The 14,598-nt window shown below is 43.1% G+C and overlaps 1 protein-coding gene across 4 annotated transcripts in view; it reads right to left on the bottom strand.

The window, feature by feature from the left end:
- CNTN4 (contactin 4) overlaps window positions 1–14,598 on the bottom strand; it is a 212,306-nt gene that overhangs the window by 44,269 nt on the left and 153,439 nt on the right. The window lies entirely within an intron of this gene.

Genomic DNA, 14,598 nt, shown 5'->3' with positions numbered 1-14,598 from the left:
GGCTCGGCTCCGCCCCTATAGTAGTTATATTCTTGTACATAGGAGCAGTATTATAGTAGTTATATTCTTGTACATAGGAGCAGTATTATAGTAGTTATATTCTTGTACATAGGAGCAGTATTATAGTAGTTATATTCTTGTACATAGGAGCAGTATTATAGTAGTTATATTCTTGTACATAGGAGTAGTATTATAGTAGTTATATTCTTGTACATAGGAGCAGTATTATAGTAGTTATATTCTTGTACATAGGAGCAGTATTATAGTAGTTATATTCCTGTACATAGGAGCAGTATTATAGTAGTTATATTCTTGTACATAGGAGGCAGTATTATAGTAGTTATATTCTTGTACATAGGAGGCAGTATTATAGTAGTTATATTCTTGTACATAGGAGCAGTATTATAGTAGTTATATTCTTGTACATAGGAGCAGTATTATAGTAGTTATATTCTTGTACATAGGAGGCAGTATTATAGTAGTTATATTCTTGTACATAGGAGCAGTATTATAGTAGTTATATTCTTGTACATAGGAGCAGTATTATAGTAGTTATATTCTTGTACATAGGAGGCAGTATTATAGTAGTTATATTCTTGTACATAGGAGCAGTATTATAGTAGTTATATTCTTGTACATAGGAGCAGTATTATAGTAGTTATATTCTTGTACATAGGAGCAGTATTATAGTAGTTATATTCTTGTACATAGGAGCAGTATTATAGTAGTTATATTCTTGTACATAGGAGCAGTATTATAGTAGTTATATTCTTGTACATAGGAGGCAGTATTATAGTAGTTATATTCTTGTACATAGGAGCAGTATTATAGTAGTTATATTCTTGTACACAGGAGCAGTATTATAGTAGTTATATTCTTGTACATAGGAGCAGTATTATAGTAGTTATATTCTTGTACATAGGAGGCAGTATTATAGTAGTTATATTCTTGTACATAGGAGGCAGTATTATAGTAGTTATATTCTTGTACATAGTAGGCAGTATTATAGTAGTTATATTCTTGTACATAGGAGCAGTATTATAGTAGTTATATTCTTGTACATAGGAGCAGTATTATAGTAGTTATATTCTTGTACATAGGAGCAGTATTGTAGTAGCTATATTCCTGTACAGAGGAGCAGTATTATAGTAGTTATATTCTTGTACATAGGAGCAGTATTATAGTAGTTATATTCCTGTACATAGGAGGCAGTATTATAGTAGTTATATTCTTGTACATAGGAGCAGTATTATAGTAGTTATATTCTTGTACATAGGAGGCAGTATTATAGTAGTTATATTCTTGCACATAGGAGCAGTATTATAGTAGTTATATTCTTGTACATAGGAGCAGTATTATAGTAGTTATATTCTTGTACAGAGGAGCAGTATTATAGTAGTTATATTCTTGTACATAGGAGCAGTATTATAGTAGTTATATTCCTGTACATAGGAGCAGTATTATAGTAGTTATATTCTTGTACATAGGAGGCAGTATTATAGTAGTTATATTCCTGTACATAGGAGCAGTATTATAGTAGTTATATTCCTGTACATAGGAGGCAGTATTATAGTAGTTATATTCTTGTACATAGGAGCAGTATTATAGTAGTTATATTCTTGTACATAGGAGGCAGTATTATAGTAGTTATATTCTTGCACATAGGAGCAGTATTATAGTAGTTATATTCTTGTACATAGGAGCAGTATTATAGTAGTTATATTCTTGCACATAGGAGCAGTATTATAGTAGTTATATTCTTGTACATAGGAGGCAGTATTATAGTAGTTATATTCTTGTACATAGGAGCAGTATTATAGTAGTTATATTCTTGTACATAGGAGGCAGTATTATAGTAGTTATATTCTTGCACATAGGAGCAGTATTATAGTAGTTATATTCTTGTACATAGGAGCAGTATTATAGTAGTTATATTCTTGTACAGAGGAGCAGTATTATAGTAGTTATATTCTTGTACATAGGAGGCAGTATTATAGTAGTTATATTCTTGTACATAGGAGCAGTATTATAGTAGTTATATTCTTGTACATAGAAGCAGTATTATAGTAGTTATATTCTTGTACAGAGGAGCAGTATTATAGTAGTTATATTCTTAACCATATTTCTTTTTATTGAGTTAAGAAAACAAGGCCACATGCCCACACATGACAATTGTTTCATAACATTAAGAGTCACAATAGTTGTCCAGCATACAAGTCATGTGTAAACAATACCAGCTATTATCATTTTCATCAGAAACATACATCAAAAGAAACAAAAAGAAGGGAAAAGGGGGTAGGGAGGAGAAGTGAGGGGATCCTGCTCTATCATGTGAAATTCCTGTGTGATTTCCACGGGGACCATATCTTTAGGAAGCAGTGACGTGAGTTTGTTTCCCAATGCGCCAGTTTCTCAAAGCGGTAGATTTGATCTACCTTGTCCGTCCACATATCGAGATTTGGAGGGGAATCGTTTTTCCACAAAAAGGGAACTAGTAATCTAGCAGCTGTGATCAGCATTGTAGGGAGATTATTTTTAGCAGGGGTTATCGTGCTATTAGGGCACCACAGTAAGATAAGTTTAGCATCTAGTGTGACTGTAGTTTTGCAAACACTATTGATCATTGATTCTATCAGTTTCCAAAACGGCTGGATCTTATGGCAGAACCACCAGATATGTGATAGTGAACCGGTTTCTATGCCACACCTCCAGCACACCTCGGGTACCTCAGGGTTAATTTTGTGCAAGAATTCAGGAGTTTTGTACCATCTACTTAGTAGCTTAAAAGAATTTTCCTGAACTCTCACACAACGACCAAAGCCGTGAGAATGAGCCAAAACAAAGGCTCTTTCTGGTTCCGTTAGGGTTATAGAAAGCTCTCGCTCCCATGAAGTCAAATACCCAAGCTCTGGTGGTAAGAAGGTAAGCATTTCTTTATACATCTGGGATAGTGGCCTAAGAGGAGGCCTAGGGGCCAAGACTTTCTTCTCAAGCCAAGAGGGGGAGCTATTACTAACAAAGGTTCCGACGCATAACTTGGTATCTCTCTTAAAATCTGCCAGATGGAAAAAGGGGGCTGTCTTGATTTCGGGGCGATCCGTTATAAAATCCCACTGTAAACTACCATCTGGGAGAAGGACATCCCGCAGGGACAAACCAGCGAGCCTAGACCAAATCCCAGAGGGGCTTGACACAGAAGGATGGATATAGCTCTGTAACAATTTAAGAGGCATGCAAGGATTGGGAAAGCTAAACTGCTGGGATTTGACCATTTTAGACCATTCTACTAGCATTCCTTTCCAAACCGGGGATGAGGCGTAATGATTAGCTGAGAAGGGCCTGACACCCCATAGAGTGAGCTGATCTTGGTTGGTGAGTAGTACAGATTCGAGCCGTGAGCAAAGGGAGCTAGATTTACATGTCAGGGTGGATACACATCTACATAACTGAACAGCAGTGTAATATGACTTTACATCAGGCATCCCAAAGCCTCCAAACTTCTTATCTCTCGTAAGGACAGAATAGGCAATGCGTGGCGACTTGCCATTCCAGAGAAAGCGTGTGAACACTCGGCGGACCTCTGAGAAGTATAAATTTGGCAACCATATAGGTATGGCTTGTAGCAAATAAAGAAATTTGGGGAGAATGAAAGCTTTCAGATAGTTTTTCCTCCCTATCCATGAAACAAAAGGGAGTTTCAAATTTTGTAAGTGGGTGCGAACCTCTTGCAGGAGTGGGGCATAGTTAAGGGAGGCTAGGTCTTGAATATTGGCCGAAACATGCGTTCCTAAAAATGTAATGTCTCTGGAGGCCCAGGTAAATGGGGTGGAACGTTTTAGACTGTTGACTATAGATTGGTGGCAAGAAATATTAAGTGCCATGGATTTCCCATAATTTATTTTAAAATTGGATACAAATCCAAAGTCCTCAAAAGTATTCAGCAACTTGGGCAAGGCTTCCGCAGGGTTGGAGGTCATGACTAAAAGGTCATCCGCGAATGCTGCAGTAACATGGGTTTGTGAGCCAATCTGGAGGCCTCTAATAACAGGGTCTGATCTAATTTTACACAGAAGGGTCTCCATGACCAGTACAAACAGTGCCGGGGAAAGGGGGCACCCCTGTCTTGTCCCGTTGGTGATGCGAAATGGTGGGGATAATGCTCCATTGACTTTGACCATGGCAGAGGGGGCCGAATAAAGGGTGTTGACAGCACTGATAAACTGGTCCGGGAGGCCAAACTTCGACAGGGTCCGCGACATAAAAAGCCAGCTGACCCTGTCGAAGGCTTTTTCCGCATCTGTACTCACTAGGACTAAAGGCTTAGAAGATTTCCTAGCCCAATTCACCAGATGTAGAAGCCGTACCGTGTTTTCCGACCCCTGTCTGCCATGGACAAAACCTACTTGTTCCTCATGTACAATGTCGGGAAGAACATCCTGGAGCCTGGTAGCCAGAATCTTCGCCCACCACTTCACATCATTATTGAGTAAAGATATTGGCCTATAGTTACTGCAGCATGTTGGATCCTTGTTTTCCTTATGGAGGACAGTAATGTGCGCCATTAAGGAATGAGGAGCAAGAGACCCCCCTGTCAGAAGGTAGTTGCACAAGTTCCTGAAACGTGGGATTAACACATCCTGAAAGGATTTATAGTATGCAATGGAAAATCCATCAGGGCCGGGGCTTTTACCTGATGGAATAGACATAAGGACCTTGCGAACCTCCGAATCTGAAATAGGCTTAGTCAGGAGGGAAGTTTTTGATGGGGAGACAGAAGGAAGGTCTAGAGACTGCAAGAATTTATCAGTGGCCTCAGATAGATCTCCAGGGGTAGTCCCATTAGGGGAGGGCAAATTATATAAGGCCTCGTAGAAGGCACAAAATGCTTTAGCAACATCTGGAGTGGACTTATGTATTTTGCCCTTGGAGTCTTTAATAGAGGAAACAAAGGAGTCAGAGAACTGCTTCTTGGCAATTGCCGACATCAGTCTGTTTCCTCTATCCCCATGAGCATAGGCCTTAAATCGGGAACGAAGTACCAGCTTTGCTGAGGTGACATTCAATAAATTTTTTAGTTTTGTTCTGGCTTCAGTTAGTTCTGCTAGGGTGCTTATAGCACGAGATTCTTTGTGGGAGGATTCTAGACGGGATATGGTCGCCAGTAAGGCGTCTAGGGCTAGTGTCCTTTGTTTTTTCACAAAAGCTCCCAAAGCTATAAGTTCCCCCCTTAGGACCACCTTATGAGATTCCCATAGTATAGAAGGAGAAGGAGGCGACTCTGGGGTATCATTATGTGTGAAAAATTCAGATATTGAGGCCTTAAGTTTGTCTGCGTGTCTAGGGTCTAGAATCAGGGTATCATTGAGACGCCACAAGCGCTCCTTTCTCTGCGGGCCAGACAGGGAAAAATTTACAATGACAGGGGCATGGTCGGATAATGTTATATTACCTATCCGGGCTCCAGAGACATTACGCATATGTGAACTGGACAGGAAAATGTAATCCAATCTGTGAAAAGATAGTTTGGCATGTGAGTAAAAAGTATAATCTCGGCCATTAGGGTTTAGGGCCCGCCAGATATCTAATACTTTAAGTTTCCTCAGGGAAATTTTTAGTCTTTTCAAAAGCTTATAAGAAACAGAAGGTCTGCCCACCGAGGTGTCCACCGCTGGCTCCAGGGCAACATTGAAGTCGCCCCCCAGTACTAATAAGCCCTCTGAGAAGGAGGATAACGCAGCAAGGGTCTGAACGAGCCATGGTACTTGACCTTTATTGGGAGCGTACAAGTTAGCAAAGGTCACTGGAGATTCACCCAGTAAACCCTTTATAAAAATGTACCTACCCTCTGGGTCTGCTGAGATAGCTGAGTGTTTAAAGGGGAGGCATTTATGCACAGCTATACTAACCCCTCTACTGGTGGAATCATGAGTACTGTGAAACCACTGGACAAATTTCTTAGGGGGAAGCCTAGGAATCTTGCCCGTTCTGAAATGGGTCTCTTGCAAAAAGGCCACAGAGACCTTATCTTTCAGAAGGAGAGATAGTGTTTGAGACCTTTTACATGGCTCGTTCAGCCCGTGTGCGTTTAGTGAGGCGACTACTATAGAGGACATTGCTGCGTACATTCAGGTGAGTAAATGCATAATACATCCGTGGAATTATGGAAGAGCACATAGATGATATGAGCAGGAGAAGGGAAAGAAGGTAAGGGAAGTGTAAAGGAACAAAAAATTAACAAGAGAACATTAAACATGTCAAGTTGACAAATAAGTGACTCAGACAAGACACCTATCCGAGGAAGGTTGGTACTCTACCTATCACCAGCCAAGACAGGATTGGACTGGCGAGGGGGCAAGTAAAGCACCTGTGGTCTAAACAAAAGAGACCAAAACAAAAAATGTGTCCAGCATCTTAATCCGTCCGGTCATCACCCTGCAATGAGGAACGGAATACGTTGTCCTAGAGGTAGCGTCCCATAGCAGCAATGAAACGGTACAGAACCGTTTAAACATAGCATTAAGCCAAAATAAAAGGTAGGCCACAAAAATAAACACTAAAAATGTAAAAAACTCTGAAAATGTAGAAAGGCCAAGTCCGCCTTTAGTAACCCGTATAACATGGAGATGAACAGCAGTCATCTCCTATTCTGGGGAGATAAAGATATCAGCAAGGTATGCTTACAAGCACCTCTAATCAGGTGGGATCTCTGTCCATCCTGCTGCGTCCCGAACGATCCGACTTGCCTGCGGACGCCGTTTGCCATGCGGTCACACGAGGTGGTATGGGAAGGGCGCCATCTTGGTCAGCCGGTAACCATGAGGGGATTTCCATCGGGGGAACGTCCAGGGACCGCCAGACAGATTCCAGGTCAGCGGGAGAGCGTACGGTGAGTAGCTTGCCATTTCTGGAGATCGCCAACCCAAAGGGGTATAGCCAGCGGAATGGGGTCGAGGTTTTCCTCAGGATATCCAGGAGAGGCTTGAGAAGGCGCCGCTTGGCCAGGGTGGATGGAGCTATGTCTTGGAACATCTGAATCGGGGTATTTTCGTACTCCAGTACCTCCATTTCTCTTTGGCTTTTCAGGATGGCTGCGGTATCAACGTAGCTCAATAAGCCACATATTACATCGCGTGGCGGTTCTTGCGGTTTAGGCCTAGGGCGCAGCGCCCTGTGTATGCGTTCCACCACGATTCCCGCCGCTCTGTCAGGATCCAGCAGCTTAGAGAACAATTCCCGTGCCACTGTCGGTAAGGCCTCCGCTGCAAATGACTCAGGTAGGCCGCGGATGCGGATATTGCGCCGGCGGCTGCGGTTTTCTTGGTCTTCCAATTTCAGGAAGGCATCATTTAGCAAGGCCTTGTGAGACGCCATCACCTCCGACGCTTTACTTTCATATGTCAAGATGGCCTCCTGAGTGGCTTCTAACGCCACCACTCTCTGCCCCAGATGCTTCATGTCGTCCTTGATATCAGACAGGTCTTGTTTCAGGGGCGAGAGGGCAGATTCAAGGACCCGGCGCAGGGTTCGCTCTGAGAGAGGTGGGTCTCTGGGTCTCTTATCCGAGGCATCGGAGCCACTGCCTGCGTCTGATAATTCCCCGGCGTCAGAGTCCTGTGCAGCAGACGTCGCCATATTGGAGCCTTTCTGCGCCGTGAACCTTGACGTTTTCCGGAGAAACTTCTCCATCTCTGGCTGTTTGGAGCGCCGTGGGGTGGATTCTGAGCTTCCTCTGTTCTTTTCTCTGCCAGGTTTCCCCATAATCAAGCAAATTATAGGCTTATATAGGGCAAATGAGCCGGAATGCTGGAGGAGCTCAAGCTCGTGCGGCCATTCAGCAGCGTGGCTAGGCTCCGCCCCTATAGTAGATATATTCTTGTACATAGGAGCAGTATTATAGTAGTTATATTCTTGTACATAAGAGCAGTATTATAGTAGTTATATTCTTGTACATAGGAGCAGTATTATAGTAGTTATATTCTTGTACATAGGAGCAGTATTATAGTAGTTATATTCTTGTACATAGGAGCAGTATTATAGTAGTTATATTCTTGTACATAGGAAGCAGTATTATAGTAGTTATATTCTTGTACATAGGAGCAGTATTATAGTAGTTATATTCTTGTACATAGGAGCAGTATTATAGTAGTTATATTCTTGTACATAAGAGCAGTATTATAGTAGTTATATTCTTGTACATAGGAGCAGTATTATAGTAGTTATATTCTTGTACATAGGAGCAGTATTATAGTAGTTATATTCTTGTACATAGGAGCAGTATTATAGTAGTTTTATTCTTGTACATAGGAGCAGTATTATAGCAGTTATATTCTTGTACATAGGAGCAGTATTATAGTAGTTATATTCTTGTATATAGGAGGCAGTATTATAGTAGTTATATTCTTGTACATATGAGCAGTATTATAGTAGTTATATTCTTGTACATAGGAGCAGTATTATAGTAGTTATATTCTTGTAAATAGGAGCAGTATTATAGTAGTTATATACCTGTACATAGGAGGCAGTATTATAGTAGTTATATTCTTGTACATAGGAGCAGTATTATAGTAGTTATATACCTGTACATAGGAGGCAGTATTATAGTAGTTATATTCTTGTACATAGGAGCAGTATTATAGTAGTTATATTCCTGTACATAGGAACAGTATTATAGTAGTTATATTCTTGTACATAGGAGCAGTATTATAGTAGTTATATTCTTGTACACAGGGGCAGTATTATAGTAGTTATATTCTTGTACATAGGAGGCAGTATTATAGTAGTTATATTCTTGTACATAGGAGGCAGTATTATAGTAGTTATATTCTTGTACATAGGAGACAGTATTATAGTAGTTATATTCTTGTACATAGGAGCAGTATTATAGTAGTTATATTCTTGTACATAGGAGCAGTATTATAGTAGTTATATTCTTGTACATAGGAGAAGTATTATAGTAGTTATATTCTTGTACATAGGAGGCAGTATTATAGTAGTTATATTCTTGTACATAGGAGCAGTATTATAGTAGTTATATTCTTGTACATAGGGGCAGTATTATAGTAGTTATATTCTTGTACATAGGAGCAGTATTATAGTAGTAATATTCTTGTACATAGGAGCAGTATTATAGTAGTTATATTCCTGTACATAGGAGGCAGTATTATAGTAGTTATATTCTTGTACATAGGAGCAGTATTATAGTAGTTATATTCTTGTACATAGGGGCAGTATTATAGTAGTTATATTCTTGTACATAGGAGCAGTATTATAGTAGTTATATTCTTGTACATAGGAGCAGTATTATAGTAGTTATATTCTTGTACATAAGAGCAGTATTATAGTAGTTATATTCTTGTACATAGGAGCAGTATTATAGTAGTTATATTCTTGTACATAGGAGCAGTATTATAGTAGTTATATTCTTGTACATAGGAGCAGTATTATAGTAGTTTTATTCTTGTACATAGGAGCAGTATTATAGCAGTTATATTCTTGTACATAGGAGCAGTATTATAGTAGTTATATTCTTGTATATAGGAGGCAGTATTATAGTAGTTATATTCTTGTACATATGAGCAGTATTATAGTAGTTATATTCTTGTACATAGGAGCAGTATTATAGTAGTTATATTCTTGTAAATAGGAGCAGTATTATAGTAGTTATATACCTGTACATAGGAGGCAGTATTATAGTAGTTATATTCTTGTACATAGGAGCAGTATTATAGTAGTTATATACCTGTACATAGGAGGCAGTATTATAGTAGTTATATTCTTGTACATAGGAGCAGTATTATAGTAGTTATATTCTTGTACATAGGAGCAGTATTATAGTAGTTATATTCTTGTACATAGGAGCAGTATTATAGTAGTTATATTCTTGTACATAGGAGAAGTATTATAGTAGTTATATTCTTGTACATAGGAGGCAGTATTATAGTAGTTATATTTTTGTACATAGGAGCAGTATTATAGTAGTTATATTCTTGTACATAGGGGCAGTATTATAGTAGTTATATTCTTGTACATAGGAGCAGTATTATAGTAGTAATATTCTTGTACATAGGAGCAGTATTATAGTAGTTATATTCCTGTACATAGGAGGCAGTATTATAGTAGTTATATTCTTGTACATAGGAGCAGTATTATAGTAGTTATATTCTTGTACATAGGGGCAGTATTATAGTAGTTATATTCTTGTACATAGGAGCAGTATTATAGTAGTAATATTCTTGTACATAGGAGCAGTATTATAGTAGTTATATTCTTGTACATAGGAGCAGTATTATAGTAGTTACATTCTTGTACATAGGAGCAGTATTATAGTAGTTATATTCTTGTACATAGGAGCAGTATTATAGTAGTTATATTTCATATATATATTGGGGTCAGCATATATGGAGATATAAAGTAAATTTTTCAGAACCGGAATGCAGTGAGTATTAGATGGTACGATATACGAGCTCCATATGGTTTAACAAAGTGTCATCCTGGTACGATGTCCTCATAGCGTACAGGGAAAGGGAGAGCTGACAGAGATCAGTGCCAGTAGTGCTCATAGTATGTTGACTGTAAATGGACTTTTTATAGGACGTGAATATATGGCGGCATTCCCGAGGCTGGCTCTATATTGGAGAAGCTATGGCTTGCATTAACATGACATATGAAAATGGTCTGAGCCTGGAGCTGGCACGCTGCATAATAATCTGCTGTGAAGACCAATATGAATCATGGATGGCGCTAATCACACATAATTCTAATGACTTATCCCGCTATTACATGAGGATTGTACACGACTAGTATCCCCCCCCCCTTCCGACCTTTACATTTTTATAATGTATATTTAATGAAGAACTATGCAATGTCAGCGGAATCATTCTGAAAATACAATACCATTGAGTCTCATCAAGCACCTAACGTCTCCATGCACTGCGCTCATACAGGACGTCTGCTGTCTCTGTGCACTGTGCTCATACAGGACGTCTGCTGTCTCTGTGCACTGCGCTCATACAGGACGTCTGCTGTCTCTGTGCACTGCGCTCATACAGGACGTCTGCTGTCTCAATGCACTGTGCTCATTCAGGACGTCTGCTGTCTCCGTGCACTGTGCTCATACAGGACGTCTGCTGTCTCTGTGCACTGCGCTCATACAGGACGTCTGCTGTCTCTGTGCACTGCGCTCATACAGGACGTCTGCTGTCTCAATGCACTGTGCTCATTCAGGACGTCTGCTGTCTCTGTGCACTGTGCTCATACAGGACGTCTGCTGTCTCTGTGCACTGTGCTCATACAGGACGTCTGCTGTCTCTGTGCACTGCGCTCATACAGGAAGTCTGCTGTCTCTGTGCACTGTGCTCATACAGGACGTCTGCTGTCTCTGTGCACTGCGCTCATACAGGACGTCTGCTGTCTCTGTGCACTGTGCTCATACAGGACGTCTGCTGTCTCTGTGCACTGCGCTCATACAGGAAGTCTGCTGTCTCTGTGCACTGTGCTCATACAGGACGTCTGCTGTCTCTGTGCACTGTTCTCATACAGGACCTCTGCTGTCTCTGTGTACTGCGCTCATACAGGAAGTCTGCTGTCTCTGTGCACTGCGCTCATACAGGACGTCTGCTGTCTCTGTGCACTGCGCTCATACAGGACGTCTGCTGTCTGCATGCACTGTGCTCATACAGGACGTCTGCTGTCTGTGTGCACTGCGCTCATACAGGACGTCTGCTGTCTCCATGCACTGTGCTTATACAGGAAGTCTGCTGTCTCTGTGCACTGCGCTCATACAGGACGTCTGCTGTCTCTGTGCACTGCGCTCATACTACAGGAAGTCTGCTGTCTGCATGCACTGTGCTCATACAGGAAGTCTGCTGTCTCTGTGCACTGCGCTCATACAGGACGTCTGCTGTCTCTGTGCACTGCGCTCATACAGGACGTCTGCTGTCTCAATGCACTGTGCTCATACAGGACGTCTGCTGTCTCTGTGCACTGTGCTCATACAGGACGTCTGCTGTCTCTGTGCACTGTGCTCATACAGGACGTCTGCTGTCTGTGTGCTCATACAGGACGTCTGCTGTCTCTGTGCACTGTGCTCATACAGGACCTCTGCTGTCTCTGTGCACTGTGCTCATACAGGACCTCTGCTGTCTCTGTGCACTGTGCTCATACAGGACATCTGCTGTCTCCGTGCACTGCGCTCATACAGGAAGTCTGCTGTCTCTGTGCACTGTGCTCATACAGGACGTCTGCTGTCTCTGTGCACTGCGCTCATACAGGACGTCTGCTGTCTCTGTGCACTGTGCTCATACAGGACGTCTGCTGTCTCTGTGCACTGCGCTCATACAGGAAGTCTGCTGTCTCTGTGCACTGTGCTCATACAGGACGTCTGCTGTCTCTGTGCACTGTTCTCATACAGGACCTCTGCTGTCTCTGTGTACTGCGCTCATACAGGAAGTCTGCTGTCTCTGTGCACTGCGCTCATACAGGACGTCTGCTGTCTCTGTGCACTGCGCTCATACTACAGGAAGTCTGCTGTCTGCATGCACTGTGCTCATACAGGACGTCTGCTGTCTGTGTGCACTGCGCTCATACAGGACGTCTGCTGTCTCCATGCACTGTGCTTATACAGGAAGTCTGCTGTCTCTGTGCACTGCGCTCATACAGGACGTCTGCTGTCTCTGTGCACTGCGCTCATACTACAGGAAGTCTGCTGTCTGCATGCACTGTGCTCATACAGGAAGTCTGCTGTCTCTGTGCACTGCGCTCATACAGGACGTCTGCTGTCTCTGTGCACTGCGCTCATACAGGACGTCTGCTGTCTCAATGCACTGTGCTCATACAGGACGTCTGCTGTCTCTGTGCACTGTGCTCATACAGGACGTCTGCTGTCTCTGTGCACTGTGCTCATACAGGACGTCTGCTGTCTGTGTGCTCATACAGGACGTCTGCTGTCTCTGTGCACTGTGCTCATACAGGACCTCTGCTGTCTCTGTGCACTGTGCTCATACAGGACCTCTGCTGTCTCTGTGCACTGTGCTCATACAGGACATCTGCTGTCTCCGTGCACTTCGCTCATACAGGACGTCTGCTGTCTCCGTGCACTGCGCTCATACAGGACGTCTGCTGTCTCTGTGCACTGTGCTCATACAGGACGTCTGCTGTCTCTGTGCACTGCGCTCATACAGGACTCTGCTGTCTCCGTGTACTGCGCTCATACAGGACGTCTGCTGTCTCCGTGCACTGCGCTCATACAGGACGTCTGCTGTCTCCGTGCACTGCGCTCATACAGGACGTCTGCTGTCTCCGTGCACTGTGTTCATACAGGACTCTGCTGTCTCTGTGCACTGCGCTCATACAGGACGTCTGCTGTCTCAATGCACTGTGCTTATACAGGAAGTCTGCTGTCTGTGTGCACTGCGCTCATACAGGACGTCTGCTGTCTCAATGCACTGTGCTCATACAGGACTCTGCTGTCTCTGTGCACTGCGCTCATACAGGACGTCTGCTGTCTCCGTGCACTGTGTTCATACAGGACGTCTGCTGTCTCAATGCACTGTGCTCATACAGGACTCTGCTGTCTCTGTGCACTGCGCTCATACAGGACGTCTGCTGTCTCAATGCACTGCGCTCATACAGGACGTCTGCTGTCTCAATGCACTGTGCTCATACAGGACTCTGCTGTCTCTGTGCACTGCGCTCATACAGGACGTCTGCTGTCTCAATGCACTGCGCTCATACAGGACTCTGCTGTCTCTGTGCACTGCGCTCATACAGGACGTCTGCTGTCTCAATGCACTGCGCTCATACAGGACGTCTGCTGTCTCAATGCACTGTGCTCATACAGGACGTCTGCTGTCTCCGTGCACTGTGCTCATACAGGACGTCTGCTGTCTCTGTGCTCATACAGGACGTCTGCTGTCTCCGTGCACTGCGCTCATACAGGACTCTGCTGTCTCTGTGCACTGCGCTCATACAGGACGTCTGCTGTCTCAATGCACTGTGCTCATTCAGGACGTCTGCTGTCTCCGTGCACTGTGCTCATACAGGACGTCTGCTGTCTCTGTGTACTGTGTTCATACAGGACGTCTGCTGTCTCCATGCACTGTGCTCATACAGGACGTCTGCTGTCTCCGTGCACTGTGTTCATACAGGAAGTCTGCTGTCTGTGTGCACTGCGCTCATACAGGACTCTGCTGTCTGTGTGCACTGCGCTCATACAGGACTCTGCTGTCTCCATGCACTGTGCTTATACAGGAAGTCTGCTGTCTCCGTGCACTGCGCTCATACAGGACGTCTGCTGTCTCTGTGCACTGCGCTCATACAGGACTCTGCTGTCTCTGTGCACTGCGCTCATACAGGACTCTGCTGTCTCTGTGCACTGCGCTCATACAGGACTCTGCTGTCTCCGTGCACTGCGCTCATACAGGACGTCTGCTGTCTCTGTGCACTGCGCTCATACAGGACTCTGCTGTCTCTGTGCACTGCGCTCATACAGGACTCTGCTGTCTCCGTGCACTGCGCTCATACAGGACGTCTGCTGTCTCCGTGTACTGCGCTCATACAGGACGTCTGCTGTCTCCGTGCACTGCGCTCATACAGGACGTC

Source organism: Bufo bufo, chromosome 9 (assembly GCF_905171765.1).
Source record: "Bufo bufo chromosome 9, aBufBuf1.1, whole genome shotgun sequence".
Taxonomy (NCBI): domain Eukaryota; kingdom Metazoa; phylum Chordata; class Amphibia; order Anura; family Bufonidae; genus Bufo; species Bufo bufo.
This window is presented reverse-complemented; position numbering and strand designations above follow the sequence as displayed.